The 9,560-nt window shown below is 43.6% G+C and overlaps 4 long non-coding RNA genes across 10 annotated transcripts; 2 read left to right on the forward strand and 2 right to left on the reverse strand.

Annotated features, from left to right (window-relative positions):
- The first annotated feature begins 70 nt into the window (after positions 1-70).
- On the forward strand, positions 71-5,391 carry LOC144213558 (uncharacterized). Of its 7 annotated transcripts, none has more exons than XR_013330005.1 (8): positions 75-556; positions 1,995-2,062; positions 2,853-2,941; positions 3,832-4,204; positions 4,314-4,489; positions 4,559-4,640; positions 4,733-4,927; positions 5,055-5,391. It is a non-coding gene; the product is annotated as an uncharacterized LOC144213558 (long non-coding RNA). The 7 variants fall into 7 exon arrangements; XR_013330006.1 differs by having other exon boundaries at positions 257-556; positions 3,832-3,926; XR_013330007.1 differs by having other exon boundaries at positions 71-556; positions 3,832-4,489; positions 4,559-4,636; positions 4,702-4,927.
- On the reverse strand, positions 4,479-5,536 carry LOC144213559 (uncharacterized). Its single transcript, XR_013330009.1, has 6 exons — positions 5,409-5,536; positions 5,049-5,339; positions 4,952-4,980; positions 4,865-4,890; positions 4,737-4,777; positions 4,479-4,622 (listed from the first exon to the last, which is right to left on the reverse strand). It is a non-coding gene; the product is annotated as an uncharacterized LOC144213559 (long non-coding RNA).
- Positions 5,537-6,575: 1,039 nt separating this feature from the next.
- Positions 6,576-7,113, reverse strand: LOC144213777 (uncharacterized). Its single transcript, XR_013330117.1, has 2 exons — positions 6,938-7,113; positions 6,576-6,837 (listed from the first exon to the last, which is right to left on the reverse strand). It is a non-coding gene; the product is annotated as an uncharacterized LOC144213777 (long non-coding RNA).
- An 854-nt stretch (positions 7,114-7,967) lies between these two features.
- LOC144213753 (uncharacterized) lies at positions 7,968-8,505 on the forward strand. Its single transcript, XR_013330096.1, has 2 exons — positions 7,968-8,143; positions 8,244-8,505. It is a non-coding gene; the product is annotated as an uncharacterized LOC144213753 (long non-coding RNA).
- Positions 8,506-9,560: the final 1,055 nt, after the last annotated feature.

Raw genomic sequence — 9,560 nt, forward strand, 5'->3', positions numbered from 1 at the left:
GTCGTCTGGCGGACCTAATTGGTATTGCAAAAACAAAACGCTTGTGAGGAATAAGGCTTCATTGCACAATGAGTCCACACGAGGGCGCTGTAGTCCCGGCGGTTGTTTGCAAAGCGCTTTTTATCGGAAGAAGATGTCTCGAATGCGGAAGTCGTTTATGTGAAAGGGGCCGTCGTTACACCTCCAGTCCACACAATGGCGCAATGATCCCAACGGTTGCTTGCAAAGCCCTTTTGATCGAAGGAAGATGTCTCGAACGCGGAAGTCGTTGATGTCATTCCACACGAGGGAATTTACGCACGCGCTATATCCTGGACTTCCCCCGGACTGACGTCAGAGAGGAACCCAGGAAGTGGGAGACGAATTCATTGCGTGTTCTTTTGTTTGTAAACTGTTTTTTCGGCGTTTTATCGCAAGATCTAAATGGGGGAATCTACAGTAAATACAACCGAGTGACGTTTGATAGATTACACGAACAGTAGTCCGCAAGAAAGGAGTTTTTTCGAGTTTTTTGGGCTGATTTGGTGCAGGCTGCACAAGGAAAGTCAGGAATAAGGTAAGGCATGCTGCAAATGTCTACTACAAACGCCTCTTGGTGAATATTTCTATTAGTAAAACGTGTACTTGTTTTCTGTTGAGCTTGATCCTCGAAACCCAGATCAGATCGAAACATTTTGCCAACCTCCACAATTGAATGAACAATTTTCCCAATCAATGACAACATGGCTCCAATATTGACCTTTCTTCTTGAAGAAAGAATGTGTATTTTTGTATTGCTTTTAAAAAATCTAGCATGAGGACAAGCCTGCCTGAAAATAATGCATCGAACAATGTTGACATTTGATGAAATTGTTACATTGACTATTAATGGACTAATATTTTTGGGTGGGAGGGATGGTTAGCAGATTCCATGGGCATGCGCAGTGGGGCCGAGGGCGTGTTTTGCCACTTGGAGGGGGTGTAGTTTTGTAGGTGGGATGTGTTCAGATTTCATGGGCATGCGCAGTGGGGCCGAGGGCGTGTTTTGCAACTTGGAGGGGGTGTCGTTTTGTGGGTGGGATGTACGCAAACTTCATGGGCATGCGCAGTTGGGCCGAGGGCGTGTTTTGCAACTTGGAGGGGGTGTCGTTTTGTGGGTGGGATGTACGCAGACTTCATGGGCATGCGCAGGGGTGCCGAGGGCGTGTTTTGACTCTTGGAGGGGTGCGTTTGTGTGCGCGGGTGGGTGCGTCCGGCTCAAACTCCGCCCACCGACTTTCGGAAGGCTTGGAAGGCAAGGGGATCGCCAGGGTTCGAGTCGACGTTTTGCCCCGTTTCATGCCGAAGGGGCGTGTCCAACGTAAAAGTGCCTGAAATGAAGCCAAACTGCTCGGATCAGAGGCCAAATGTCTTCCCAAGTCTCTTGGTAGTCACTTGCCATGCATTCCAAGCCCGAAAATCCAAAAATGTCATCTGACAATATGATGATGCGCTTCCTTAGCTCTGCCCACTGGGTAACATTCTGGGTAACATTGCCCTTCAAAGCTTAAATAAGTGATTATGATGTGCCATGTTGATGGCTTTGTGTCCATATTGCCCATTTTGAGCCCCTTGCATACTTTTTCCAATTGTTGTTCGTATTTGGTGAGATTTTAGTGTTGTGTTCATAGTCAGTTGGCCTGAGTAGACCCATTTCATAGGCGCTCCATTGATTGTGACTAAGTGGAGGGGTTCCCTCCTTAGACCTTTGGCCCCCAAAACCCCCAATTGTACCTGATACGTGTCCAAAGTTGCTCAAAATATGATGTGCATCTTTTAACAATGTGCACATCCTCTATTTGTGGTCAGTAGAGTCCCATTTGAGGCCAAGTGTGCCACAAAAGGCCACATTTATAGGGGCCTCAGAGGTCTCTGGTTGGCAAAAAATGGCTTTTTCCTAAATGTTTTGTGTTTAAAACATGCAATCTGAGTCAAATTGGATTAGTTCTAACGAAAACATGTCATTTTGTTTACAGGAGCGGAGGCCCGGAAGATGGAGTTGCTTCCACGTCCATCAACCTGTGCCACACAAGTGCTAACAAAGGTAGGAAATGCTCCCTTCAATGTATATTTGTATTGAAAAGCAAGTTTTTAAGATGTATTTATCATGCTAGTCATTGAATAGCTTGAATTAGAATCACATTTATTTGACCACCCGTGTAGACCTCAAAATAATTGTCATTGTAGGTCTTACAGTCCAAGATGCTAATACTATTTTCAGGCATCATTGCATGTAAGGTTATGTAAGGCTAATTATGTGACTGTAATGTCATATCAATGCTAGAATTGTCACTGATGCTAATGCTATTTTTGCACTCACATCACCTTATGTACAGTTAGATGTAAACATTGCTAGGCTAATTATGTGACTGTAATGTCATATCAATGCGAGAATGGTCACTGATGCTAATGCTATTTTTGCACTCACATCACCTTATGTACAGTTAGATGTAAACATTGCTAGGCTAATTATGTGACTGTAATGTCATATCAATGCTAGAATGGTCACTGATGCTAATGCTATTTTTGCACTCACATCACCTTATGTACAGTTAGATGTAAACATTGCTAGGCTAATTATGTGACTGTAATGTCATATCAATGCTAGAATGGTCACTGATGCTAATGCTATTTTTGCACTCACATCACCTTATGTACAGTTAGATGTAAACATTGCTAGGCTAATTATTTGTTGGTGATGCTGATGCTATTTTTGCGCTTGCATCATCTCATGTAAGGTTACTTATCATGATCAGTAGACTATATATGTGACTGTAATGTCATATGAATGTTAGAATGGTCACTGATTGTTCTCGTTGTCGTCTTCTTGACAGGATGGGGGACGTTTTGGAGGTACACGGCGCCTCCGGAGGGGCCCGCGCTGCAGCCTGATGGCTCCTGGACACTGGCGTGACCTGGCTGGGTATGTGACGTTGCCCGTTTCAGCTTCTGCGGTGGCATCTGATGCCGTCAGAATGTCAAAAAAGCCATTTTTTGCTCACAATATATTGTTGAAATGGAATCAGTCTTTGTCTTTTCTTGCTAAATGTATCCTTACTAAGTTTAAAATAGGTGTTTTCCTTCAAAATGTGTCTTTTTGGGGCATAAAACGTCCACCAAAAAGAGCTCTCGGAAAACGGGGCCTCAGAAAAGCAGAAAATCTTCCCGGCAACGAGACGTGTCACGTTTCGGCCATCCAATCAGAGGCCTTAAAAATTGGATTTAGCCGCCTCCCCTCTATGCAAATATATGCAAATTTGGATTTAGCCCCGCCCCGGCCTCGCCCCCCGGGACAGCCAATCACAGCCCGGCATTTGGCCGGACACGCCCCCTTTTTCCAAAAAACGGCGTTTTTTGGACCGAAACCCCGCCTCCCGCTACAAAGCCAGCCCCCCCTGACTAAAGCCCACCCATCCCGAGAGAACCAATCAGATGGCAGTATTCGCCTCCCCACTTCCTGATTCTACACCAATCAGTGAATAGACGCCCCTTCCCAGAGAACCAATCAGGTGGCAGCATTCACCTTCCACTTCCTGATTCTACACCAATCAGTGAATGGACAACCCCGTCCCAGAGAACCAATCAAATGGCAGCGTCCAATTTCTACTTCCTTATTTTAAACCAATCAGTGAACTTTATTTAAGTATTCCACCAATCCCTGGCCAGTCATTTGCATAGCCACACCCAAAAAAATAATAAAAAAAAATAAAATAAAAATAAAAAATAAAATAAATTAAATAAAATAGAAATAATGATAAAAAGTTAGAAGAAAGAAGTTTGTTTTTTGTTCAACTTTATTTGTTTTTCTTTCAGAGCAAAAGTCCAAAGTTAGATGTCTTGAAGTTCTTCTTCAAACCAGTAGGAGTCGGATCGGAACAGAGTGTGGAGAGATCTGAAGACAAAAAACAGTAAGTTAAGTGCAAGTCAAGTACAATTTAAGTTAGTTAAGTGCAAGTCTAGTGCAAGACAAGTAAGTGTAAAGTGCAAGAGAAGTAAGTTTAAAGTGTAAGAGAAGTAAGTTTAAAGTGCAAGAAAAGTAAGTTTAAAGTGCAAGAAAAGTAAGTTTAAAGTGCAAGAAAAGTAAGTTTAAAGTGCAAGAAAAGTAAGTTTAAAGTGCAAGAAAAGTAAGTTTAAAGTGCAAGAAAAGTAAGTTTAAAGTTGAAGACAAGTCAAAGGTGCAAAAGAAGTAAGTTAAAAAAGCATGCAAAAAAGTCAAGTGCATTCAAGGAATTGTGCAAACGACGATAAGACTCACCATAGAACGATGCGATGTCACTTGTTCTTGACTTGAGCAGGAGGGCAGCAACTGGACGACTTCAATTGTGGAAGGACTTCATTTGATGCCATGCGTGACTTGTTCTTGAGCAGGAGGGCAGCATTTGGACTTCAACTGTGGAAGAACTGGACGACTTCAACTGTGGAAGAACTACATTGCATTCCAGACAATTGTCACCAAAGAGTTCACACGGAGGCAAAACATTGTTTTTTTATTATATTTCCAGAATTGAGCAATCAAGATAATCAGCTCGTTGTCTCACAGGTGCAGCACTTGGGGCTGACTGGTCAAGGCGGGACTCCAAAATGGCGTCTTCACTGGAATGAGCCTACACACAAGAAAGTGGGTGAGCATTTCATTTAGTCATGTTTACCGTCTGAATGGTGCATTTTTACTCACCTTTGCAGTATAATCAAGCCTAAAAAAAATCTGCTTCAGTTACCTTGAGCTGCAGCGCCCTCCGGTGGACACGAAGAAACTAGTCTGCAAAAGAGAGTGGAAGGTAAAACATAGTTCACAATAGACCGTGTTCACGTCCACCATTTTGTGTTGCAGCGTGCACTAACCTACTGGACGTCGTGGTGGATGAAATCCGACTGGAAGAAACAAAGACAGAAGTCAAAATTGGACATGGTGAGTCATCTCAGGCGTTCTTACCTTCAACTTTGTTACATTGCTCACGGCTTCTGAAACAGATTAATAGACACATTTGCACTTGGATCAATTGTTTGCTCGTTTCACCTGTGCTGCTTACCTGCAGGGTCGAATATCTTAGGAGTGGCCTGCAAAAGAAAAAGGAGAAAGAGTCAAACAGTATGGTTTAACAGCCATTGTTCGTGCAAAGTGGACCATCTGGCAGAATACTTACCGACTGCAGCCTGTGAAGGAAGAAAGAAGACCCATTAAGTATTTTCGAGCTTCATTTGGAATATTCAAAGTACTTACCAACTGCAGCCTGTGAAGGAAGAAATGGACCATTAAGTATTTTCAAAGTTGATTTGGAATATTTAAAGTACTTACTTGCTTCTTTTTGCACATTAGTGAGCTGTTGAAACAAGAGAAATGTAAGTTAGTCTCAAATAAAAAAGTGAAAAGACTTGGGAATAGTACTTACTTTGGCTTTCCAGTGTGGAGCGACGCGCAGCATTCATTAAATGAAAAAGACCGTCTGCGAAAATGCTTCCTCTTTAAATAGTTTTTCGGAAGTGACGTAATTGCGCGAAAAAATATAAAAGTTTAAAAAATAATTTAAATGTGTCCTTCAAATTGAAAAGCGGACGGCCGGGACTCGTACCCGGGTCTCTCATGCCATAGTCTTATGCTCTACTCATGAGACTAATGAGCAGATGACTGAGAAAGATCTCATAGTGTATATGTCCCATTCTTAGTCACTCACATTCGGTAGTCTGTCAAAAAAAAGGGTAAATATGACTTCCAATTTTTGAATTTGCAAAGCGTTGGTGGTCTAATGGTTAAAGACACCGACTGCGAATACTTTAGACTCGGGTTCGATCCTCTCTCTTGCCTTTACAGCTCTAGCATTTAATTCGTAAATGCAGCTGAGAGTGGGAATCGAACCCGGGTCGCCTGCATCGCAGGCAATGACTTATGCCATTCGCCACCTTGGCTGGATTTCCGCCGAAATTTCTCCCGTAGAAGTCCTAAATAATACCCAAAACACTTAGCGCATTTCGATGCAAGCGAAGTCTATGAATGTACTACAGTGATGCACTGGTAACAAGGAGTTGGTTGGAAAAAAAAATTGCAGAGTGTAATGCTTAAAAGTGTCACAAGATGGCAGCCGAACATGTCCAGTCAGGCACACTCCAGGTGTCCAGGTATACTACATACCATGTACTATACGAGGAAACAGCATACTTAGTTGGTTGGAAAAGCCATTGCAAAGTGCAATGCCTTAAAACCGCCAAAAGAGGGCAGACACTTAGAACATGTCTATTCAGGCACATTCAGGACAATATGTGTGTCCAGGTATTCTACATAAGTACGTAGTTGGTTGGAAAAGCCATTGCAAAGTGCAATGCCTTAAAACCGCCAAAAGAGGGCAGACACTTAGAATATGTCTATTCAGGCACATTCAGGACAATATGTGTGTCCAGGTATTCTACATAAGTACGTAGTTGGTTGGAAAAGCCATTGCAAAGTGCAATGCCCAAAAACCGCCACAGGAGGGGATCAGGTCTAACATGTCTTGTGGAGAATAACATAGCATGTATTCATACGTGCATACAGTCACAACACAAAATCAAGGTATTAGAAAATGTTATGGTTTGTTACTTTATTGGAGAGGGCTCAAGATGAATATTGCACATCATTTATATGAGCAAGATGAGGCTGACGCTGGGGAGAACATTGAAAATAAAGTTCGACCAAATACACAAGTGCCTTGTCTGCTTTTGTCATGAAATAAACACAAAACAAAGTTGGTTGTCGTGCATGGGATGGCAAGTGGAAGTCAGCCGTCTGCCTGCAGGAACAAGTCCAGTCTGCACCAAGACAGGAACAAGCTTTAAAGCTGCACCTGGCTGTGAATACATGGATAAAAGAACAATGACATGAGAACGGCCGAACGAACAGTTGACGCATTAACAATGACGCTAATATGAAGCGGATGAGTCCACTCACCTCATCTGGCCATGATTCTGACACGCTAAACAGTCGCACCTTCGTATCTTGTTTCTATTGACCGCATAGTACGCTTAAAAAGACTACATTTACCTCAAATTATGCGTAGAAGGATTGTTTTGATCGGCTGCTGGTTACCACGACTTCCGCATCGGAGGATCTTCTTCTTTCAACAAGAGCGCTTTGCAAACAACCCTTGTGACTACGCTGCCATCGTGGGGACCGGGGGTGTAATGACAGGACCTCTGTTGGTGTCCAAGTGGAGGCCCGCGGGCCAAATCTGGGCCGCCGCATCATTTTTTTGCGGTCCGATAAAATAAACCATGAGGATATTTTAAAAGGCACAATGCACCTCTATTGGTGTCCAAGTGGAGGCCCGGGGGCCAAATCTGGCCCGCCGCATCTTTTTGTGCGGTCCGAGAAAGTAAACCATCAGGATATATTAAACGGCACAACGCACCTCTATTGGTGTCAAAGTGGAGGTCCGGGGGCCAAATCTGGCCCGCCGCATCATTTTGTGCGGTCCGAGAAAGTAAACCATGAGGATATTTTAAAAGGCACAATGCACTTCTATTGGTGTCAAATTGGTGCGGCGGGCCACATTTGGCCCCCGGATCTCCACTTTGACACCATTAGAGGTGCATTGTGCTGTTTAATATATCCTGATGGTTTACTTTCTCGGACCGCACAAAATGATGCGGCGGGCCAGATTTGGCCCCCGGACCTCCACTTTGACACCAATAGAGGTGCGTTGTGCCGTTTAATATATCCTGATGGTTTACTTTCTCGGACCGCACAAAAAGATGCGGCGGGCCAGATTTGGCCCCCGGGCCTCCACTTGGACACCAATAGAGGTGCATTGTGCCTTTTAAAATATCCTCATGGTTTATTTTATCGGACCGCAAAAAAATGATGCGGCGGCCCAGATTTGGCCCGCGGGCCTCCACTTGGACACCAACAGAGGTCCTGTCATTACACCCCCGGTCCCCACGATGGCAGCGTAGTCACAAGGGTTGTTTGCAAAGCGCTCTTGTTGAAAGAAGAAGATCCTCCGATGCGGAAGTCGTGGTAACCAGCAGCCGATCAAAACAATCCTTCTACGCATAATTTGAGGTAAATGTAGTCTTTTTAAGCGTACTATGCGGTCAATAGAAACAAGATACGAAGGTGCGACTGTTTAGCGTGTCAGAATCATGGCCAGATGAGGTGAGTGGACTCATCCGCTTCATATTAGCGTCATTGTTAATGCGTCAACTGTTCGTTCGGCCGTTCTCATGTCATTGTTCTTTTATCCATGTATTCACAGCCAGGTGCAGCTTTAAAGCTTGTTCCTGTCTTGGTGCAGACTGGACTTGTTCCTGCAGGCAGACGGCTGACTTCCACTTGCCATCCCATGCACGACAACCAACTTTGTTTTGTGTTTATTTCATGACAAAAGCAGACAAGGCACTTGTGTATTTGGTCGAACTTTATTTTCAATGTTCTCCCCAGCGTCAGCCTCATCTTGCTCATATAAATGATGTGCAATATTCATCTTGAGCCCTCTCCAATAAAGTAACAAACCATAACATTTTCTAATACCTTGATTTTGTGTTGTGACTGTATGCACGTATGAATACATGCTATGTTATTCTCCACAAGACATGTTAGACCTGATCCCCTCCTGTGGCGGTTTTTGGGCATTGCACTTTGCAATGGCTTTTCCAACCAACTACGTACTTATGTAGAATACCTGGACACACATATTGTCCTGAATGTGCCTGAATAGACATATTCTAAGTGTCTGCCCTCTTTTGGCGGTTTTAAGGCATTGCACTTTGCAATGGCTTTTCCAACCAACTACGTACTTATGTAGAATACCTGGACACACATATTGTCCTGAATGTGCCTGAATAGACATGTTCTAAGTGTCTGCCCTCTTTTGGCGGTTTTAAGGCATTGCACTTTGCAATGGCTTTTCCAACCAACTAAGTATGCTGTTTCCTCGTATAGTACATGGTATGTAGTATACCTGGACACCTGGAGTGTGCCTGACTGGACATGTTCGGCTGCCATCTTGTGACACTTTTAAGCATTACACTCTGCAATTTTTTTTTCCAACCAACTCCTTGTTACCAGTGCATCACTGTAGTACATTCATAGACTTCGCTTGCATCGAAATGCGCTAAGTGTTTTGGGTATTATTTAGGACTTCTACGGGAGAAATTTCGGCGGAAATCCAGCCAAGGTGGCGAATGGCATAAGTCATTGCCTGCGATGCAGGCGACCCGGGTTCGATTCCCACTCTCAGCTGCATTTACGAATTAAATGCTAGAGCTGTAAAGGCAAGAGAGAGGATCGAACCCGAGTCTAAAGTATTCGCAGTCGGTGTCTTTAACCATTAGACCACCAACGCTTTGCAAATTCAAAAATTGGAAGTCATATTTACCCTTTTTTTTGACAGACTACCGAATGTGAGTGACTAAGAATGGGACATATACACTATGAGATCTTTCTCAGTCATCTGCTCATTAGTCTCATGAGTAGAGCATAAGACTATGGCATGAGAGACCCGGGTACGAGTCCCGGCCGTCCGCTTTTCAATTTGAAGGACACATTTAAATTATTTTTTAAACTTTTATAT

Source organism: Stigmatopora nigra, chromosome 20, assembly GCF_051989575.1.
Source record: "Stigmatopora nigra isolate UIUO_SnigA chromosome 20, RoL_Snig_1.1, whole genome shotgun sequence".
Classification (NCBI taxonomy): domain Eukaryota; kingdom Metazoa; phylum Chordata; class Actinopteri; order Syngnathiformes; family Syngnathidae; genus Stigmatopora; species Stigmatopora nigra.